Consider the following 19,022-nt stretch of genomic DNA (forward strand, 5'->3'; position numbering starts at 1 on the left):
TGGTTTTTGCTATTGGGCTCTATTGAATAATGAATGTTTTGAATTTTCTCCAAAAGTAAAGTAGTTGCAAACTCATCCTTTTAGAGACTTGTTTGGGCTCATGAGAGGAGTAGAAAAACATCAAAAATTTCAGTCCTGTACGATTCTACCAAGAAATGTGTGTTCATTCAAACCGCTGGTTTTTGATATTTTGGGCCCTATTGAATAATGAATGTTTTGAATTTTCTCCAAAAGTAAAGTAGTTGCAAACTCATCCTTTTAGAGACTTGTTTGGGCTGTTGAGAGGAGTAAAAAACCATCAAAAATTTCAATCCTGCATGATTCTACCAAGAAATGTGATTCTTCATTCAAAACCTGATTTTTGCTATTGGGCTCTATTGAATAATGAATGTTTTGAATCTTCTCCAAAAGTAAAGTAGTTGCAAACTCATGCTTTTAGAGACTTGTTTGGGCTCATGAGAGGAGTAGAAAAACATCAAAAATTTCAGTTCTGCATGATTCTACCAAGAAATGTGTGTTCATTGAAACCGCTGGTTTTTGATAGTTTGGGCCCTATTGAATAATGAGTGTTGTGAATTTTCTCCAAAAGTAAAGTAGTTGCAAACTCATCCTTTTAGAGACTTGTTTGGGCTGTTGAGAGGAGTAAAAAACCATCAAAAATTTCAATCCTGCATGATTCTACCAAGAAATGTGATTCTTCATTCAAAACCTGATTTTTGCTATTGGGCTCTATTGAATAATGAATGTTTTGAATCTTCTCCAAAAGTAAAGTAGTTGCAAACTCATGCTTTTAGAGACTTGTTTGGGCTCATGAGAGGAGTAGAAAAACATCAAAAATTTCAGTCCTGCATGATTCTACCAAGAAATGTGTGTTCATTGAAACCGCTGGTTTTTGATAGTTTGGGCCCTATTGAATAATGAATGTTTTGAATTTTCTCCAAAAGTAAAGTAGTTGCAAATTCATCCTTTTAGAAACTTGTTTGGGCTGTTGAGAGGAGTAAAAAACCATCAAAAATTTCAATCCTGCATGATTTTACCAAGAAATGTGATTCTTCATTCAAAACCTGATTTTTGCTATTGGGCTCTATTGAATAATGAATGTTTTGAATTTTCTCCAAAAGTAAAGTAGTTGCAAACTCATGCTTTTAGAGACTTGTTTGGGCTCATGAGAGGAGTAGAAAAACATCAAAAATTTCAGTCCTGCATGATTCTACCAAGAAATGTGTGTTCATTGAAACCGCTGGTTTTTGATAGTTTGGGCCCTATTGAATAATGAATGTTTTGAATTTTCTCCAAAAGTAAAGTAGTTGCAAACTCATCCTTTTAGAAACTTGTTTGGGCTGTTGAGAGGAGTAAAAAACCATCAAAAATTTCAATCCTGCATGATTCTACCAAGAAATGTGATTCTTCATTCAAAACCTGATTTTTGCTATTGGGCTCTATTGAATAATGAATGTTTTGAATTTTCTCCAAAAGTAAAGTAGTTGCAAACTCATGCTTTTAGAGACTTGTTTGGGCTCATGAGAGGAGTAGAAAAACATCAAAAATTTCAGTCCTGCATGATTCTACCAAGAAATGTGTGTTCATTGAAACCGCTGGTTTTTGATAGTTTGGGCCCTATTGAATAATGAATGTTTTGAATTTTCTCCAAAAGTAAAGTAGTTGCAAACTCATCCTTTTAGAAACTTGTTTGGGCTGTTGAGAGGAGTAAAAAACCATCAAAAATTTCAATCCTGCATGATTCTACCAAGAAATGTGATTCTTCATTCAAAACGCTGGTTTTTGCTATTGGGCTCTATTGAATAATGAATGTTTTGAATTTTCTCCAAAAGTAAAGTAGTTGCAAACTCATCCTTTTAGAGACTTGTTTGGGCTCATGAGAGGAGTAGAAAAACATCAAAAATTTCAGTCCTGCACGATTCTACCAAGAAATGTGTGTTCATTCAAACCGCTGGTTTTTGATATTTTGGGCCCTATTGAATAATGAATGTTTTGAATTTTCTCCAAAAGTAAAGTAGTTGCAAACTCATCCTTTTAGAAACTTGTTTGGGCTGTTGAGAGGAGTAAAAAACCATCAAAAATTTCAATCCTGCATGATTCTACCAAGAAATGTGATTCTTCATTCAAAACGCTGGTTTTTGCTATTGGGCTCTTTTGAGTAATGAATGTTTTGAATTTTCTCCAAAAGTAAAGTAGTTGCAAACTCATGCTTTTAGAGACTTGTTTGGGCTCATGAGAGGAGTAGAAAAACATCAAAAATTTCAGTCCTGCATGATTCTACCAAGAAATGTGTGTTCATTGAAACCGCTGGTTTTTGATAGTTTGGGCCCTATTGAATAATGAATGTTTTGAATTTTCTCCAAAAGTAAAGTAGTTGCAAACTCATCCTTTTAGAAACTTGTTTGGGCTGTTGAGAGGAGTAAAAAACCATCAAAAATTTCAATCCTGCATGATTCTACCAAGAAATGTGATTCTTCATTCAAAACGCTGGTTTTTGCTATTGGGCTCTTTTGAGTAATGAATGCTTTGAATTTTCTCCAAAAGTAAAGTAGTTGCAAACTCATGCTTTTAGAGACTTGTTTGGGCTCATGAGAGGAGTAGAAAAACATCAAAAATTTCAGTCCTGCATGATTCTACCAAGAAATGTGTGTTCATTGAAACCGCTGGTTTTTGATAGTTTGGGCCCTATTGAATAATGAATGTTTTGAATTTTCTCCAAAAGTAAAGTAGTTGCAAACTCATCCTTTTAGAAACTTGTTTGGGCTGTTGAGAGGAGTAAAAAACCATCAAAAATTTCAATCCTGCATGATTCTACCAAGAAATGTGATTCTTCATTCAAAACGCTGGTTTTTGCTATTGGGCTCTTTTGAGTAATGAATGTTTTGAATTTTCTCCAAAAGTAAAGTAGTTGCAAACTCATGCTTTTAGCGACTTGTTTGGGCTCATGAGTGGAGTAGAAAAACATCAAAAATTTCAGTCCTGCATGATTCTACCAAGAAATGTGTGTTCATTGAAACCGCTGGTTTTTGATAGTTTGGGCCCTATTGAATAATGAATGTTTTGAATTTTCTCCAAAAGTAAAGTAGTTGCAAACTCATCCTTTTAGAAACTTTTTTGGGCTGTTGAGAGGAGTAAAAAACCATCAAAAATTTCAATCCTGCATGATTCTACCAAGAAATGTGATTCTTCATTCAAAACGCTGGTTTTTGCTATTGGGCTCTATTGAATAATGAATGTTTTGAATTTTCTCCAAAAGTAAAGTAGTTGCAAACTCATCCTTTTAGAGACTTGTTTGGGCTCATGAGAGGAGTAGAAAAACATCAAAAATTTCAGTCCTGTACGATTCTACCAAGAAATGTGTGTTCATTCAAACCGCTGGTTTTTGATATTTTGGGCCCTATTGAATAATGAATGTTTTGAATTTTCTCCAAAAGTAAAGTAGTTGCAAACTCATCCTTTTAGAGACTTGTTTGGGCTGTTGAGAGGAGTAAAAAACCATCAAAAATTTCAATCCTGCATGATTCTACCAAGAAATGTGATTCTTCATTCAAAACCTGATTTTTGCTATTGGGCTCTATTGAATAATGAATGTTTTGAATCTTCTCCAAAAGTAAAGTAGTTGCAAACTCATGCTTTTAGAGACTTGTTTGGGCTCATGAGAGGAGTAGAAAAACATCAAAAATTTCAGTTCTGCATGATTCTACCAAGAAATGTGTGTTCATTGAAACCGCTGGTTTTTGATAGTGTGGGCCCTATTGAATAATGAGTGTTTTGAATTTTCTCCAAAAGTAAAGTAGTTGCAAACTCATCCTTTTAGAGACTTGTTTGGGCTGTTGAGAGGAGTAAAAAACCATCAAAAATTTCAATCCTGCATGATTCTACCAAGAAATGTGATTCTTCATTCAAAACCTGATTTTTGCTATTGGGCTCTATTGAATAATGAATGTTTTGAATCTTCTCCAAAAGTAAAGTAGTTGCAAACTCATGCTTTTAGAGACTTGTTTGGGCTCATGAGAGGAGTAGAAAAACATCAAAAATTTCAGTCCTGCATGATTCTACCAAGAAATGTGTGTTCATTGAAACCGCTGGTTTTTGATAGTTTGGGCCCTATTGAATAATGAATGTTTTGAATTTTCTCCAAAAGTAAAGTAGTTGCAAATTCATCCTTTTAGAAACTTGTTTGGGCTGTTGAGAGGAGTAAAAAACCATCAAAAATTTCAATCCTGCATGATTTTACCAAGAAATGTGATTCTTCATTCAAAACCTGATTTTTGCTATTGGGCTCTATTGAATAATGAATGTTTTGAATTTTCTCCAAAAGTAAAGTAGTTGCAAACTCATGCTTTTAGAGACTTGTTTGGGCTCATGAGAGGAGTAGAAAAACATCAAAAATTTCAGTCCTGCATGATTCTACCAAGAAATGTGTGTTCATTGAAACCGCTGGTTTTTGATAGTTTGGGCCCTATTGAATAATGAATGTTTTGAATTTTCTCCAAAAGTAAAGTAGTTGCAAACTCATCCTTTTAGAAACTTGTTTGGGCTGTTGAGAGGAGTAAAAAACCATCAAAAATTTCAATCCTGCATGATTCTACCAAGAAATGTGATTCTTCATTCAAAACCTGATTTTTGCTATTGGGCTCTATTGAATAATGAATGTTTTGAATTTTCTCCAAAAGTAAAGTAGTTGCAAACTCATGCTTTTAGAGACTTGTTTGGGCTCATGAGAGGAGTAGAAAAACATCAAAAATTTCAGTCCTGCATGATTCTACCAAGAAATGTGTGTTCATTGAAACCGCTGGTTTTTGATAGTTTGGGCCCTATTGAATAATGAATGTTTTGAATTTTCTCCAAAAGTAAAGTAGTTGCAAACTCATCCTTTTAGAAACTTGTTTGGGCTGTTGAGAGGAGTAAAAAACCATCAAAAATTTCAATCCTGCATGATTCTACCAAGAAATGTGATTCTTCATTCAAAACGCTGGTTTTTGCTATTGGGCTCTATTGAATAATGAATGTTTTGAATTTTCTCCAAAAGTAAAGTAGTTGCAAACTCATCCTTTTAGAGACTTGTTTGGGCTCATGAGAGGAGTAGAAAAACATCAAAAATTTCAGTCCTGCACGATTCTACCAAGAAATGTGTGTTCATTCAAACCGCTGGTTTTTGATATTTTGGGCCCTATTGAATAATGAATGTTTTGAATTTTCTCCAAAAGTAAAGTAGTTGCAAACTCATCCTTTTAGAAACTTGTTTGGGCTGTTGAGAGGAGTAAAAAACCATCAAAAATTTCAATCCTGCATGATTCTACCAAGAAATGTGATTCTTCATTCAAAACGCTGGTTTTTGCTATTGGGCTCTTTTGAGTAATGAATGTTTTGAATTTTCTCCAAAAGTAAAGTAGTTGCAAACTCATGCTTTTAGAGACTTGTTTGGGCTCATGAGAGGAGTAGAAAAACATCAAAAATTTCAGTCCTGCATGATTCTACCAAGAAATGTGTGTTCATTGAAACCGCTGGTTTTTGATAGTTTGGGCCCTATTGAATAATGAATGTTTTGAATTTTCTCCAAAAGTAAAGTAGTTGCAAACTCATCCTTTTAGAAACTTTTTTGGGCTGTTGAGAGGAGTAAAAAACCATCAAAAATTTCAATCCTGCATGATTCTACCAAGAAATGTGATTCTTCATTCAAAACGCTGGTTTTTGCTATTGGGCTCTATTGAATAATGAATGTTTTGAATTTTCTCCAAAAGTAAAGTAGTTGCAAACTCATCCTTTTAGAGACTTGTTTGGGCTCATGAGAGGAGTAGAAAAACATCAAAAATTTCAGTCCTGTACGATTCTACCAAGAAATGTGTGTTCATTCAAACCGCTGGTTTTTGATATTTTGGGCCCTATTGAATAATGAATGTTTTGAATTTTCTCCAAAAGTAAAGTAGTTGCAAACTCATCCTTTTAGAGACTTGTTTGGGCTGTTGAGAGGAGTAAAAAACCATGAAAAATTTCAATCCTGCATGATTCTACCAAGAAATGTGATTCTTCATTCAAAACCTGATTTTTGCTATTGGGCTCTATTGAATAATGAATGTTTTGAATCTTCTCCAAAAGTAAAGTAGTTGCAAACTCATGCTTTTAGAGACTTGTTTGGGCTCATGAGAGGAGTAGAAAAACATCAAAAATTTCAGTTCTGCATGATTCTACCAAGAAATGTGTGTTCATTGAAACCGCTGGTTTTTGATAGTTTGGGCCCTATTGAATAATGAGTGTTTTGAATTTTCTCCAAAAGTAAAGTAGTTGCAAACTCATCCTTTTAGAGACTTGTTTGGGCTGTTGAGAGGAGTAAAAAACCATCAAAAATTTCAATCCTGCATGATTCTACCAAGAAATGTGATTCTTCATTCAAAACCTGATTTTTGCTATTGGGCTCTATTGAATAATGAATGTTTTGAATCTTCTCCAAAAGTAAAGTAGTTGCAAACTCATGCTTTTAGAGACTTGTTTGGGCTCATGAGAGGAGTAGAAAAACATCAAAAATTTCAGTCCTGCATGATTCTACCAAGAAATGTGTGTTCATTGAAACCGCTGGTTTTTGATAGTTTGGGCCCTATTGAATAATGAATGTTTTGAATTTTCTCCAAAAGTAAAGTAGTTGCAAATTCATCCTTTTAGAAACTTGTTTGGGCTGTTGAGAGGAGTAAAAAACCATCAAAAATTTCAATCCTGCATGATTTTACCAAGAAATGTGATTCTTCATTCAAAACCTGATTTTTGCTATTGGGCTCTATTGAATAATGAATGTTTTGAATTTTCTCCAAAAGTAAAGTAGTTGCAAACTCATGCTTTTAGAGACTTGTTTGGGCTCATGAGAGGAGTAGAAAAACATCAAAAATTTCAGTCCTGCATGATTCTACCAAGAAATGTGTGTTCATTGAAACCGCTGGTTTTTGATAGTTTGGGCCCTATTGAATAATGAATGTTTTGAATTTTCTCCAAAAGTAAAGTAGTTGCAAACTCATCCTTTTAGAAACTTGTTTGGGCTGTTGAGAGGAGTAAAAAACCATCAAAAATTTCAATCCTGCATGATTCTACCAAGAAATGTGATTCTTCATTCAAAACCTGATTTTTGCTATTGGGCTCTATTGAATAATGAATGTTTTGAATTTTCTCCAAAAGTAAAGTAGTTGCAAACTCATGCTTTTAGAGACTTGTTTGGGCTCATGAGAGGAGTAGAAAAACATCAAAAATTTCAGTCCTGCATGATTCTACCAAGAAATGTGTGTTCATTGAAACCGCTGGTTTTTGATAGTTTGGGCCCTATTGAATAATGAATGTTTTGAATTTTCTCCAAAAGTAAAGTAGTTGCAAACTCATCCTTTTAGAAACTTGTTTGGGCTGTTGAGAGGAGTAAAAAACCATCAAAAATTTCAATCCTGCATGATTCTACCAAGAAATGTGATTCTTCATTCAAAACGCTGGTTTTTGCTATTGGGCTCTATTGAATAATGAATGTTTTGAATTTTCTCCAAAAGTAAAGTAGTTGCAAACTCATCCTTTTAGAGACTTGTTTGGGCTCATGAGAGGAGTAGAAAAACATCAAAAATTTCAGTCCTGCACGATTCTACCAAGAAATGTGTGTTCATTCAAACCGCTGGTTTTTGATATTTTGGGCCCTATTGAATAATGAATGTTTTGAATTTTCTCCAAAAGTAAAGTAGTTGCAAACTCATCCTTTTAGAAACTTGTTTGGGCTGTTGAGAGGAGTAAAAAACCATCAAAAATTTCAATCCTGCATGATTCTACCAAGAAATGTGATTCTTCATTCAAAACCTGATTTTTGCTATTGGGCTCTATTGAATAATGAATGTTTTGAATTTTCTCCAAAAGTAAAGTAGTTGCAAACTCATGCTTTTAGAGACTTGTTTGGGCTCATGAGAGGAGTAGAAAAACATCAAAAATTTCAGTCCTGCATGATTCTACCAAGAAATGTGTGTTCATTGAAACCGCTGGTTTTTGATAGTTTGGGCCCTATTGAATAATGAATGTTTTGAATTTTCTCCAAAAGTAAAGTAGTTGCAAACTCATCCTTTTAGAAACTTGTTTGGGCTGTTGAGAGGAGTAAAAAAACATCAAAAATTTCAATCCTGCATGATTCTACCAAGAAATGTGATTCTTCATTCAAAACGCTGGTTTTTGCTATTGGGCTCTATTGAATAATGAATGTTTTGAATTTTCTCCAAAAGTAAAGTAGTTGCAAACTCATCCTTTTAGAGACTTGTTTGGGCTCATGAGAGGAGTAGAAAAACATCAAAAATTTCAGTCCTGCACGATTCTACCAAGAAATGTGTGTTCATTCAAACCGCTGGTTTTTGATATTTTGGGCACAATTGAATAATGAATGTTTTGAATTTTCTCCAAAAGTAAAGTAGTTGCAAACTCATCCTTTTAGAAACTTGTTTGGGCTGTTGAGAGGAGTAAAAAACCATCAAAAATTTCAATCCTGCATGATTCTACCAAGAAATGTGATTCTTCATTCAAAACCTGATTTTTGCTATTGGGCTCTATTGAATAATGAATGTTTTGAATTTTCTCCAAAAGTAAAGTAGTTGCAAACTCATGCTTTTAGAGACTTGTTTGGGCTCATGAGAGGAGTAGAAAAACATCAAAAATTTCAGTCCTGCATGATTCTACCAAGAAATGTGTGTTCATTGAAACCGCTGGTTTTTGATAGTTTGGGCCCTATTGAATAATGAATGTTTTGAATTTTCTCCAAAAGTAAAGTAGTTGCAAACTCATCCTTTTAGAAACTTGTTTGGGCTGTTGAGAGGAGTAAAAAACCATCAAAAATTTCAATCCTGCATGATTCTACCAAGAAATGTGATTCTTCATTCAAAACGCTGGTTTTTGCTATTGGGCTCTTTTGAGTAATGAATGTTTTGAATTTTCTCCAAAAGTAAAGTAGTTGCAAACTCATGCTTTTAGAGACTTGTTTGGGCTCATGAGAGGAGTAGAAAAACATCAAAAATTTCAGTCCTGCATGATTCTACCAAGAAATGTGTGTTCATTCAAACCGCTGGTTTTTGATAGTTTGGGCCCTATTGAATAATGAATGTTTTGAATTTTCTCCAAAAGTAAAGTAGTTGCAAACTCATCCTTTTAGAAACTTGTTTGGGCTGTTGAGAGGAGTAAAAAAACCATCAAAAATTTCAATCCTGCATGATTCTACCAAGAAATGTGATTCTTCATTCAAAACCTGATTTTTGCTATTGGGCTCTATTGAATAATGAATGTTTTGAATTTTCTCCAAAAGTAAAGTAGTTGCAAACTCATGCTTTTAGAGACTTGTTTGGGCTCATGAGAGGAGTAGAAAAACATCAAAAATTTCAGTCCTGCATGATTCTACCAAGAAATGTGTGTTCATTCAAACCGCTGGTTTTTGATATTTTGGGCCCTATTGAATAATGAATGTTTTGAATTTTCTCCAAAAGTAAAGTAGTTGCAAACTCATCCTTTTAGAAACTTGTTTGGGCTGTTGAGAGGAGTAAAAAACCATCAAAAATTTCAATCCTGCATGATTCTACCAAGAAATGTGATTCTTCATTCAAAACCTGATTTTTGCTATTGGGCTCTATTGAATAATGAATGTTTTGAATTTTCTCCAAAAGTAAAGTAGTTGCAAACTCATGCTTTTAGAGACTTGTTTGGGCTCATGAGAGGAGTAGAAAAACATCAAAAATTTCAGTCCTGCATGATTCTACCAAGAAATGTGTGTTCATTGAAACCGCTGGTTTTTGATAGTTTGGGCCCTATTGAATAATGAATGTTTTGAATTTTCTCCAAAAGTAAAGTAGTTGCAAACTCATCCTTTTAGAAACTTGTTTGGGCTGTTGAGAGGAGTAAAAAACCATCAAAAATTTCAATCCTGCATGATTCTACCAAGAAATGTGATTCTTCATTCAAAACGCTGGTTTTTGCTATTGGGCTCTTTTGAGTAATGAATGTTTTGAATTTTCTCCAAAAGTAAAGTAGTTGCAAACTCATGCTTTTAGCGACTTGTTTGGGCTCATGAGAGGAGTAGAAAAACATCAAAAATTTCAGTCCTGCATGATTCTACCAAGAAATGTGTGTTCATTGAAACCGCTGGTTTTTGATAGTTTGGGCCCTATTGAATAATGAATGTTTTGAATTTTCTCCAAAAGTAAAGTAGTTGCAAACTCATCCTTTTAGAAACTTTTTTGGGCTGTTGAGAGGAGTAAAAAACCATCAAAAATTTCAATCCTGCATGATTCTACCAAGAAATGTGATTCTTCATTCAAAACGCTGGTTTTTGCTATTGGGCTCTATTGAATAATGAATGTTTTGAATTTTCTCCAAAAGTAAAGTAGTTGCAAACTCATCCTTTTAGAGACTTGTTTGGGCTCATGAGAGGAGTAGAAAAACATCAAAAATTTCAGTTCTGCATGATTCTACCAAGAAATGTGTGTTCATTGAAACCGCTGGTTTTTGATAGTTTGGGCCCTATTGAATAATGAGTGTTTTGAATTTTCTCCAAAAGTAAAGTAGTTGCAAACTCATCCTTTTAGAGACTTGTTTGGGCTGTTGAGAGGAGTAAAAAACCATCAAAAATTTCAATCCTGCATGATTCTACCAAGAAATGTGATTCTTCATTCAAAACCTGATTTTTGCTATTGGGCTCTATTGAATAATGAATGTTTTGAATCTTCTCCAAAAGTAAAGTAGTTGCAAACTCATGCTTTTAGAGACTTGTTTGGGCTCATGAGAGGAGTAGAAAAACATCAAAAATTTCAGTCCTGCATGATTCTACCAAGAAATGTGTGTTCATTGAAACCGCTGGTTTTTGATAGTTTGGGCCCTATTGAATAATGAATGTTTTGAATTTTCTCCAAAAGTAAAGTAGTTGCAAATTCATCCTTTTAGAAACTTGTTTGGGCTGTTGAGAGGAGTAAAAAACCATCAAAAATTTCAATCCTGCATGATTTTACCAAGAAATGTGATTCTTCATTCAAAACCTGATTTTTGCTATTGGGCTCTATTGAATAATGAATGTTTTGAATTTTCTCCAAAAGTAAAGTAGTTGCAAACTCATGCTTTTAGAGACTTGTTTGGGCTCATGAGAGGAGTAGAAAAACATCAAAAATTTCAGTCCTGCATGATTCTACCAAGAAATGTGTGTTCATTGAAACCGCTGGTTTTTGATAGTTTGGGCCCTATTGAATAATGAATGTTTTGAATTTTCTCCAAAAGTAAAGTAGTTGCAAACTCATCCTTTTAGAAACTTGTTTGGGCTGTTGAGAGGAGTAAAAAACCATCAAAAATTTCAATCCTGCATGATTCTACCAAGAAATGTGATTCTTCATTCAAAACCTGATTTTTGCTATTGGGCTCTATGGAATAATGAATGTTTTGAATTTTCTCCAAAAGTAAAGTAGTTGCAAACTCATGCTTTTAGAGACTTGTTTGGGCTCATGAGAGGAGTAGAAAAACATCAAAAATTTCAGTCCTGCATGATTCTACCAAGAAATGTGTGTTCATTGAAACCGCTGGTTTTTGATAGTTTGGGCCCTATTGAATAATGAATGTTTTGAATTTTCTCCAAAAGTAAAGTAGTTGCAAACTCATCCTTTTAGAAACTTGTTTGGGCTGTTGAGAGGAGTAAAAAACCATCAAAAATTTCAATCCTGCATGATTCTACCAAGAAATGTGATTCTTCATTCAAAACGCTGGTTTTTGCTATTGGGCTCTATTGAATAATGAATGTTTTGAATTTTCTCCAAAAGTAAAGTAGTTGCAAACTCATCCTTTTAGAGACTTGTTTGGGCTCATGAGAGGAGTAGAAAAACATCAAAAATTTCAGTCCTGCACGATTCTACCAAGAAATGTGTGTTCATTCAAACCGCTGGTTTTTGATATTTTGGGCCCTATTGAATAATGAATGTTTTGAATTTTCTCCAAAAGTAAAGTAGTTGCAAACTCATCCTTTTAGAAACTTGTTTGGGCTGTTGAGAGGAGTAAAAAACCATCAAAAATTTCAATCCTGCATGATTCTACCAAGAAATGTGATTCTTCATTCAAAACGCTGGTTTTTGCTATTGGGCTCTTTTGAGTAATGAATGTTTTGAATTTTCTCCAAAAGTAAAGTAGTTGCAAACTCATGCTTTTAGAGACTTGTTTGGGCTCATGAGAGGAGTAGAAAAACATCAAAAATTTCAGTCCTGCATGATTCTACCAAGAAATGTGTGTTCATTGAAACCGCTGGTTTTTGATAGTTTGGGCCCTATTGAATAATGAATGTTTTGAATTTTCTCCAAAAGTAAAGTAGTTGCAAACTCATCCTTTTAGAAACTTTTTTGGGCTGTTGAGAGGAGTAAAAAACCATCAAAAATTTCAATCCTGCATGATTCTACCAAGAAATGTGATTCTTCATTCAAAACGCTGGTTTTTGCTATTGGGCTCTATTGAATAATGAATGTTTTGAATTTTCTCCAAAAGTAAAGTAGTTGCAAACTCATCCTTTTAGAGACTTGTTTGGGCTCATGAGAGGAGTAGAAAAACATCAAAAATTTCAGTCCTGTACGATTCTACCAAGAAATGTGTGTTCATTCAAACCGCTGGTTTTTGATATTTTGGGCCCTATTGAATAATGAATGTTTTGAATTTTCTCCAAAAGTAAAGTAGTTGCAAACTCATCCTTTTAGAGACTTGTTTGGGCTGTTGAGAGGAGTAAAAAACCATCAAAAATTTCAATCCTGCATGATTCTACCAAGAAATGTGATTTTTCATTCAAAACCTGATTTTTGCTATTGGGCTCTATTGAATAATGAATGTTTTGAATCTTCTCCAAAAGTAAAGTAGTTGCAAACTCATGCTTTTAGAGACTTGTTTGGGCTCATGAGAGGAGTAGAAAAACATCAAAAATTTCAGTTCTGCATGATTCTACCAAGAAATGTGTGTTCATTGAAACCGCTGGTTTTTGATAGTTTGGGCCCTATTGAATAATGAGTGTTTTGAATTTTCTCCAAAAGTAAAGTAGTTGCAAACTCATCCTTTTAGAGACTTGTTTGGGCTGTTGAGAGGAGTAAAAAACCATCAAAAATTTCAATCCTGCATGATTCTACCAAGAAATGTGATTCTTCATTCAAAACCTGATTTTTGCTATTGGGCTCTATTGAATAATGAATGTTTTGAATCTTCTCCAAAAGTAAAGTAGTTGCAAACTCATGCTTTTAGAGACTTGTTTGGGCTCATGAGAGGAGTAGAAAAACATCAAAAATTTCAGTCCTGCATGATTCTACCAAGAAATGTGTGTTCATTGAAACCGCTGGTTTTTGATAGTTTGGGCCCTATTGAATAATGAATGTTTTGAATTTTCTCCAAAAGTAAAGTAGTTGCAAATTCATCCTTTTAGAAACTTGTTTGGGCTGTTGAGAGGAGTAAAAAACCATCAAAAATTTCAATCCTGCATGATTTTACCAAGAAATGTGATTCTTCATTCAAAACCTGATTTTTGCTATTGGGCTCTATTGAATAATGAATGTTTTGAATTTTCTCCAAAAGTAAAGTAGTTGCAAACTCATGCTTTTAGAGACTTGTTTGGGCTCATGAGAGGAGTAGAAAAACATCAAAAATTTCAGTCCTGCATGATTCTACCAAGAAATGTGTGTTCATTGAAACCGCTGGTTTTTGATAGTTTGGGCCCTATTGAATAATGAATGTTTTGAATTTTCTCCAAAAGTAAAGTAGTTGCAAACTCATCCTTTTAGAAACTTGTTTGGGCTGTTGAGAGGAGTAAAAAACCATCAAAAATTTCAATCCTGCATGATTCTACCAAGAAATGTGATTCTTCATTCAAAACCTGATTTTTGCTATTGGGCTCTATTGAATAATGAATGTTTTGAATTTTCTCCAAAAGTAAAGTAGTTGCAAACTCATGCTTTTAGAGACTTGTTTGGGCTCATGAGAGGAGTAGAAAAACATCAAAAATTTCAGTCCTGCATGATTCTACCAAGAAATGTGTGTTCATTGAAACCGCTGGTTTTTGATAGTTTGGGCCCTATTGAATAATGAATGTTTTGAATTTTCTCCAAAAGTAAAGTAGTTGCAAACTCATCCTTTTAGAAACTTGTTTGGGCTGTTGAGAGGAGTAAAAAAACATCAAAAATTTCAATCCTGCATGATTCTACCAAGAAATGTGATTCTTCATTCAAAACGCTGGTTTTTGCTATTGGGCTCTATTGAATAATGAATGTTTTGAATTTTCTCCAAAAGTAAAGTAGTTGCAAACTCATCCTTTTAGAGACTTGTTTGGGCTCATGAGAGGAGTAGAAAAACATCAAAAATTTCAGTCCTGCACGATTCTACCAAGAAATGTGTGTTCATTCAAACCGCTGGTTTTTGATATTTTGGGCACAATTGAATAATGAATGTTTTGAATTTTCTCCAAAAGTAAAGTAGTTGCAAACTCATCCTTTTAGAAACTTGTTTGGGCTGTTGAGAGGAGTAAAAAACCATCAAAAATTTCAATCCTGCATGATTCTACCAAGAAATGTGATTCTTCATTCAAAACCTGATTTTTGCTATTGGGCTCTATTGAATAATGAATGTTTTGAATTTTCTCCAAAAGTAAAGTAGTTGCAAACTCATGCTTTTAGAGACTTGTTTGGGCTCATGAGAGGAGTAGAAAAACATCAAAAATTTCAGTCCTGCATGATTCTACCAAGAAATGTGTGTTCATTGAAACCGCTGGTTTTTGATAGTTTGGGCCCTATTGAATAATGAATGTTTTGAATTTTCTCCAAAAGTAAAGTAGTTGCAAACTCATCCTTTTAGAAACTTGTTTGGGCTGTTGAGAGGAGTAAAAAACCATCAAAAATTTCAATCCTGCATGATTCTACCAAGAAATGTGATTCTTCATTCAAAACGCTGGTTTTTGCTATTGGGCTCTTTTGAGTAATGAATGTTTTGAATTTTCTCCAAAAGTAAAGTAGTTGCAAACTCATGCTTTTAGAGACTTGTTTGGGCTCATGAGAGGAGTAGAAAAACATCAAAAATTTCAGTCCTGCATGATTCTACCAAGAAATGTGTGTTCATTCAAACCGCTGGTTTTTGATAGTTTGGGCCCTATTGAATAATGAATGTTTTGAATTTTCTCCAAAAGTAAAGTAGTTGCAAACTCATCCTTTTAGAAACTTGTTTGGGCTGTTGAGAGGAGTAAAAAAACCATCAAAAATTTCAATCCTGCATGATTCTACCAAGAAATGTGATTCTTCATTCAAAACCTGATTTTTGCTATTGGGCTCTATTGAATAATGAATGTTTTGAATTTTCTCCAAAAGTAAAGTAGTTGCAAACTCATGCTTTTAGAGACTTGTTTGGGCTCATGAGAGGAGTAGAAAAACATCAAAAATTTCAGTCCTGCATGATTCTACCAAGAAATGTGTGTTCATTCAAACCGCTGGTTTTTGATATTTTGGGCCCTATTGAATAATGAATGTTTTGAATTTTCTCCAAAAGTAAAGTAGTTGCAAACTCATCCTTTTAGAAACTTGTTTGGGCTGTTGAGAGGAGTAAAAAACCATCAAAAATTTCAATCCTGCATGATTCTACCAAGAAATGTGATTCTTCATTCAAAACCTGATTTTTGCTATTGGGCTCTATTGAATAATGAATGTTTTGAATTTTCTCCAAAAGTAAAGTAGTTGCAAACTCATGCTTTTAGAGACTTGTTTGGGCTCATGAGAGGAGTAGAAAAACATCAAAAATTTCAGTCCTGCATGATTCTACCAAGAAATGTGTGTTCATTGAAACCGCTGGTTTTTGATAGTTTGGGCCCTATTGAATAATGAATGTTTTGAATTTTCTCCAAAAGTAAAGTAGTTGCAAACTCATCCTTTTAGAAACTTGTTTGGGCTGTTGAGAGGAGTAAAAAACCATCAAAAATTTCAATCCTGCATGATTCTACCAAGAAATGTGATTCTTCATTCAAAACGCTGGTTTTTGCTATTGGGCTCTATTGAATAATGAATGTTTTGAATTTTCTCCAAAAGTAAAGTAGTTGCAAACTCATCCTTTTAGAGACTTGTTTGGGCTCATGAGAGGAGTAGAAAAACATCCAAAATTTCAGTCCTGCACGATTCTACCAAGAAATGTGTGTTCATTCAAACCGCTGGTTTTTGATATTTTGGGCCCTATTGAATAATGAATGTTTTGAATTTTCTCCAAAAGTAAAGTAGTTGCAAACTCATCCTTTTAGAAACTTGTTTGGGCTGTTGAGAGGAGTAAAAAAACCATCAAAAATTTCAATCCTGCATGATTCTACCAAGAAATGTGATTCTTCATTCAAAACCTGATGTTTGCTATTGGGCTCTATTGAATAATGAATGTTTTGAATTTTCTCCAAAAGTAAAGTAGTTGCAAACTCATGCTTTTAGAGACTTGTTTGGGCTCATGAGAGGAGTAGAAAAACATCAAAAATTTCAGTCCTGCATGATTCTACCAAGAAATGTGTGTTCATTGAAACCGCTGGTTTTTGATAGTTTGGGCCCTATTGAATAATGAATGTTTTGAATTTTCTCCAAAAGTAAAGTAGTTGCAAACTCATCCTTTTAGAAACTTGTTTGGGCTGTTGAGAGGAGTAAAAAACCATCAAAAATTTCAATCCTGCATGATTCTACCAAGAAATGTGATTCTTCATTCAAAACCTGATTTTTGCTATTGGGCTCTATTGAATAATGAATGTTTTGAATTTTCTCCAAAAGTAAAGTAGTTGCAAACTCATGCTTTTAGAGACTTGTTTGGGCTCATGAGAGGAGTAGAAAAACATCAAAAATTTCAGTCCTGCATGATTCTACCAAGAAATGTGTGTTCATTGAAACCGCTGGTTTTTGATAGTTTGGGCCCTATTGAATAATGAATGTTTTGAATTTTCTCCAAAAGTAAAGTAGTTGCAAACTCATCCTTTTAGAAACTTGTTTGGGCTGTTGAGAGGAGTAAAAAACCATCAAAAATTTCAATCCTGCATGATTCTACCAAGAAATGTGATTCTTCATTCAAAACGCTGGTTTTTGCTATTGGGCTCTATTGAATAATGAATGTTTTGAATTTTCTCCAAAAGTAAAGTAGTTGCAAACTCATCCTTTTAGAGACTTGTTTGGGCTCATGAGAGGAGTAGAAAAACATCAAAAATTTCAGTCCTGCACGATTCTACCAAGAAATGTGTGTTCATTCAAACCGCTGGTTTTTGATATTTTGGGCCCTATTGAATAATGAATGTTTTGAATTTTCTCCAAAAGTAAAGTAGTTGCAAACTCATCCTTTTAGAAACTTGTTTGGGCTGTTGAGAGGAGTAAAAAACCATCAAAAATTTCAATCCTGCATGATTCTACCAAGAAATGTGATTCTTCATTCAAAACCTGATTTTTGCTATTGGGCTCTATTGAATAATGAATGTTTTGAATTTTCTCCAAAAGTAAAGTAGTTGCAAACTCATGCTTTTAGAGACTTGTTTGGGCTCATGAGAGGAGTAGAAAAACATCAAAAATTTCAGTCCTGCATGATTCTACCAAGAAATGTGTGTTCATTGAAACCGCTGGTTTTTGATAGTTTGGGCCCTATTGAATAATGAATGTTTTGAATTTTCTCCAAAAGTAAAGTAGTTGCAAACTCATCCTTTTAGAAACTTGTTTGGGCTGTTGAGAGGAGTAAAAAAACATCAAAAATTTCAATCCTGCATGATTCTACCAAGAAATGTGATTCTTCATTCAAAACGCTGGTTTTTGCTATTGGGCTCTATTGAATAATGAATGTTTTGAATTTTCTCCAAAAGTAAAGTAGTTGCAAACTCATCCTTTTAGAGACTTGTTTGGGCTCATGAGAGGAGTAGAAAAACATCCAAAATTTCAGTCCTGCACGATTCTACCAAGAAATGTGTGTTCATTCAAACCGCTGGTTTTTGATATTTTGGGCCCTATTGAATAGTGAATGTTTTGAATTTTCTCCAAAAGTAAAGTAGTTGCAAACTCATCCTTTTAGAAACTTGTTTGGGCTGTTGAGAGGAGTAAAAAACCATCAAAAATTTCAATCCTGCATGATTCTACCAAGAAATGTGATTCTTCATTCAAAACCTGATTTTTGCTATTGGGCTCTATTGAATAATGAATGTTTTGAATCTTCTCCAAAAGTAAAGTAGTTGCAAACTCATGCTTTTAGAGACTTGTTTGGGCTCATGAGAGGAGTAGAAAAACATCAAAAATTTCAGTCCTGCATGATTCTACCAAGAAATGTGTGTTCATTGAAACCGCTGGTTTTTGATAGTTTGGGCCCTATTGAATAATGAGTGTTTTGAATTTTCTCCAAAAGTAAAGTAGTTGCAAACTCATCCTTTTAGAAACTTGTTTGGGCTGTTGAGCGGAGTAAAAAACCATCAAAAATTTCAATCCTGCATGATTCTACCAAGAAATGTGATTCTTCATTCAAAACGCTGGTTTTTGCTATTGGGCTCTATTGAATAATGAATGTTTTGAATTTTCTCCAAAAGTAAAGTAGTTGCAAACTCATCCTTTTAGAGACTTGTTTGGGCTCATGAGAGGAGTAGAAAAACATCAAAAATTTCAGTCCTGCACGATTCTACCAAGAAATGTGTGTTCATTCAAACCGCTGGTTTTTGATATTTTGGGCACAATTGAATAATGAATGTTTTGAATTTTCTCCAAAAGTAAAGTAGTTGCAAACTCATCCTTTTAGAAACTTGTTTGGGCTGTTGAGAGGAGTAAAAAACCATCAAAAATTTCAATCCTGCATGATTCTACCAAGAAATGTGATTCTTCATTCAAAACCTGATTTTTGCTATTGGGCTCTATTGAATAATGAATGTTTTGAATTTTCTCCAAAAGTAAAGTAGTTGCAAACTCATGCTTTTAGAGACTTGTTTGGGCTCATGAGAGGAGTAGAAAAACATCAAAAATTTCAGTCCTGCATGATTCTACCAAGAAATGTGTGTTCATTGAAACCGCTGGTTT

This window comes from Dendrobates tinctorius, unplaced genomic scaffold, assembly GCF_039654945.1.
Source record: "Dendrobates tinctorius isolate UK_male_01 unplaced genomic scaffold, ASM3965494v1 ptg000033l, whole genome shotgun sequence".
NCBI lineage: Eukaryota > Metazoa > Chordata > Amphibia > Anura > Dendrobatidae > Dendrobates > Dendrobates tinctorius.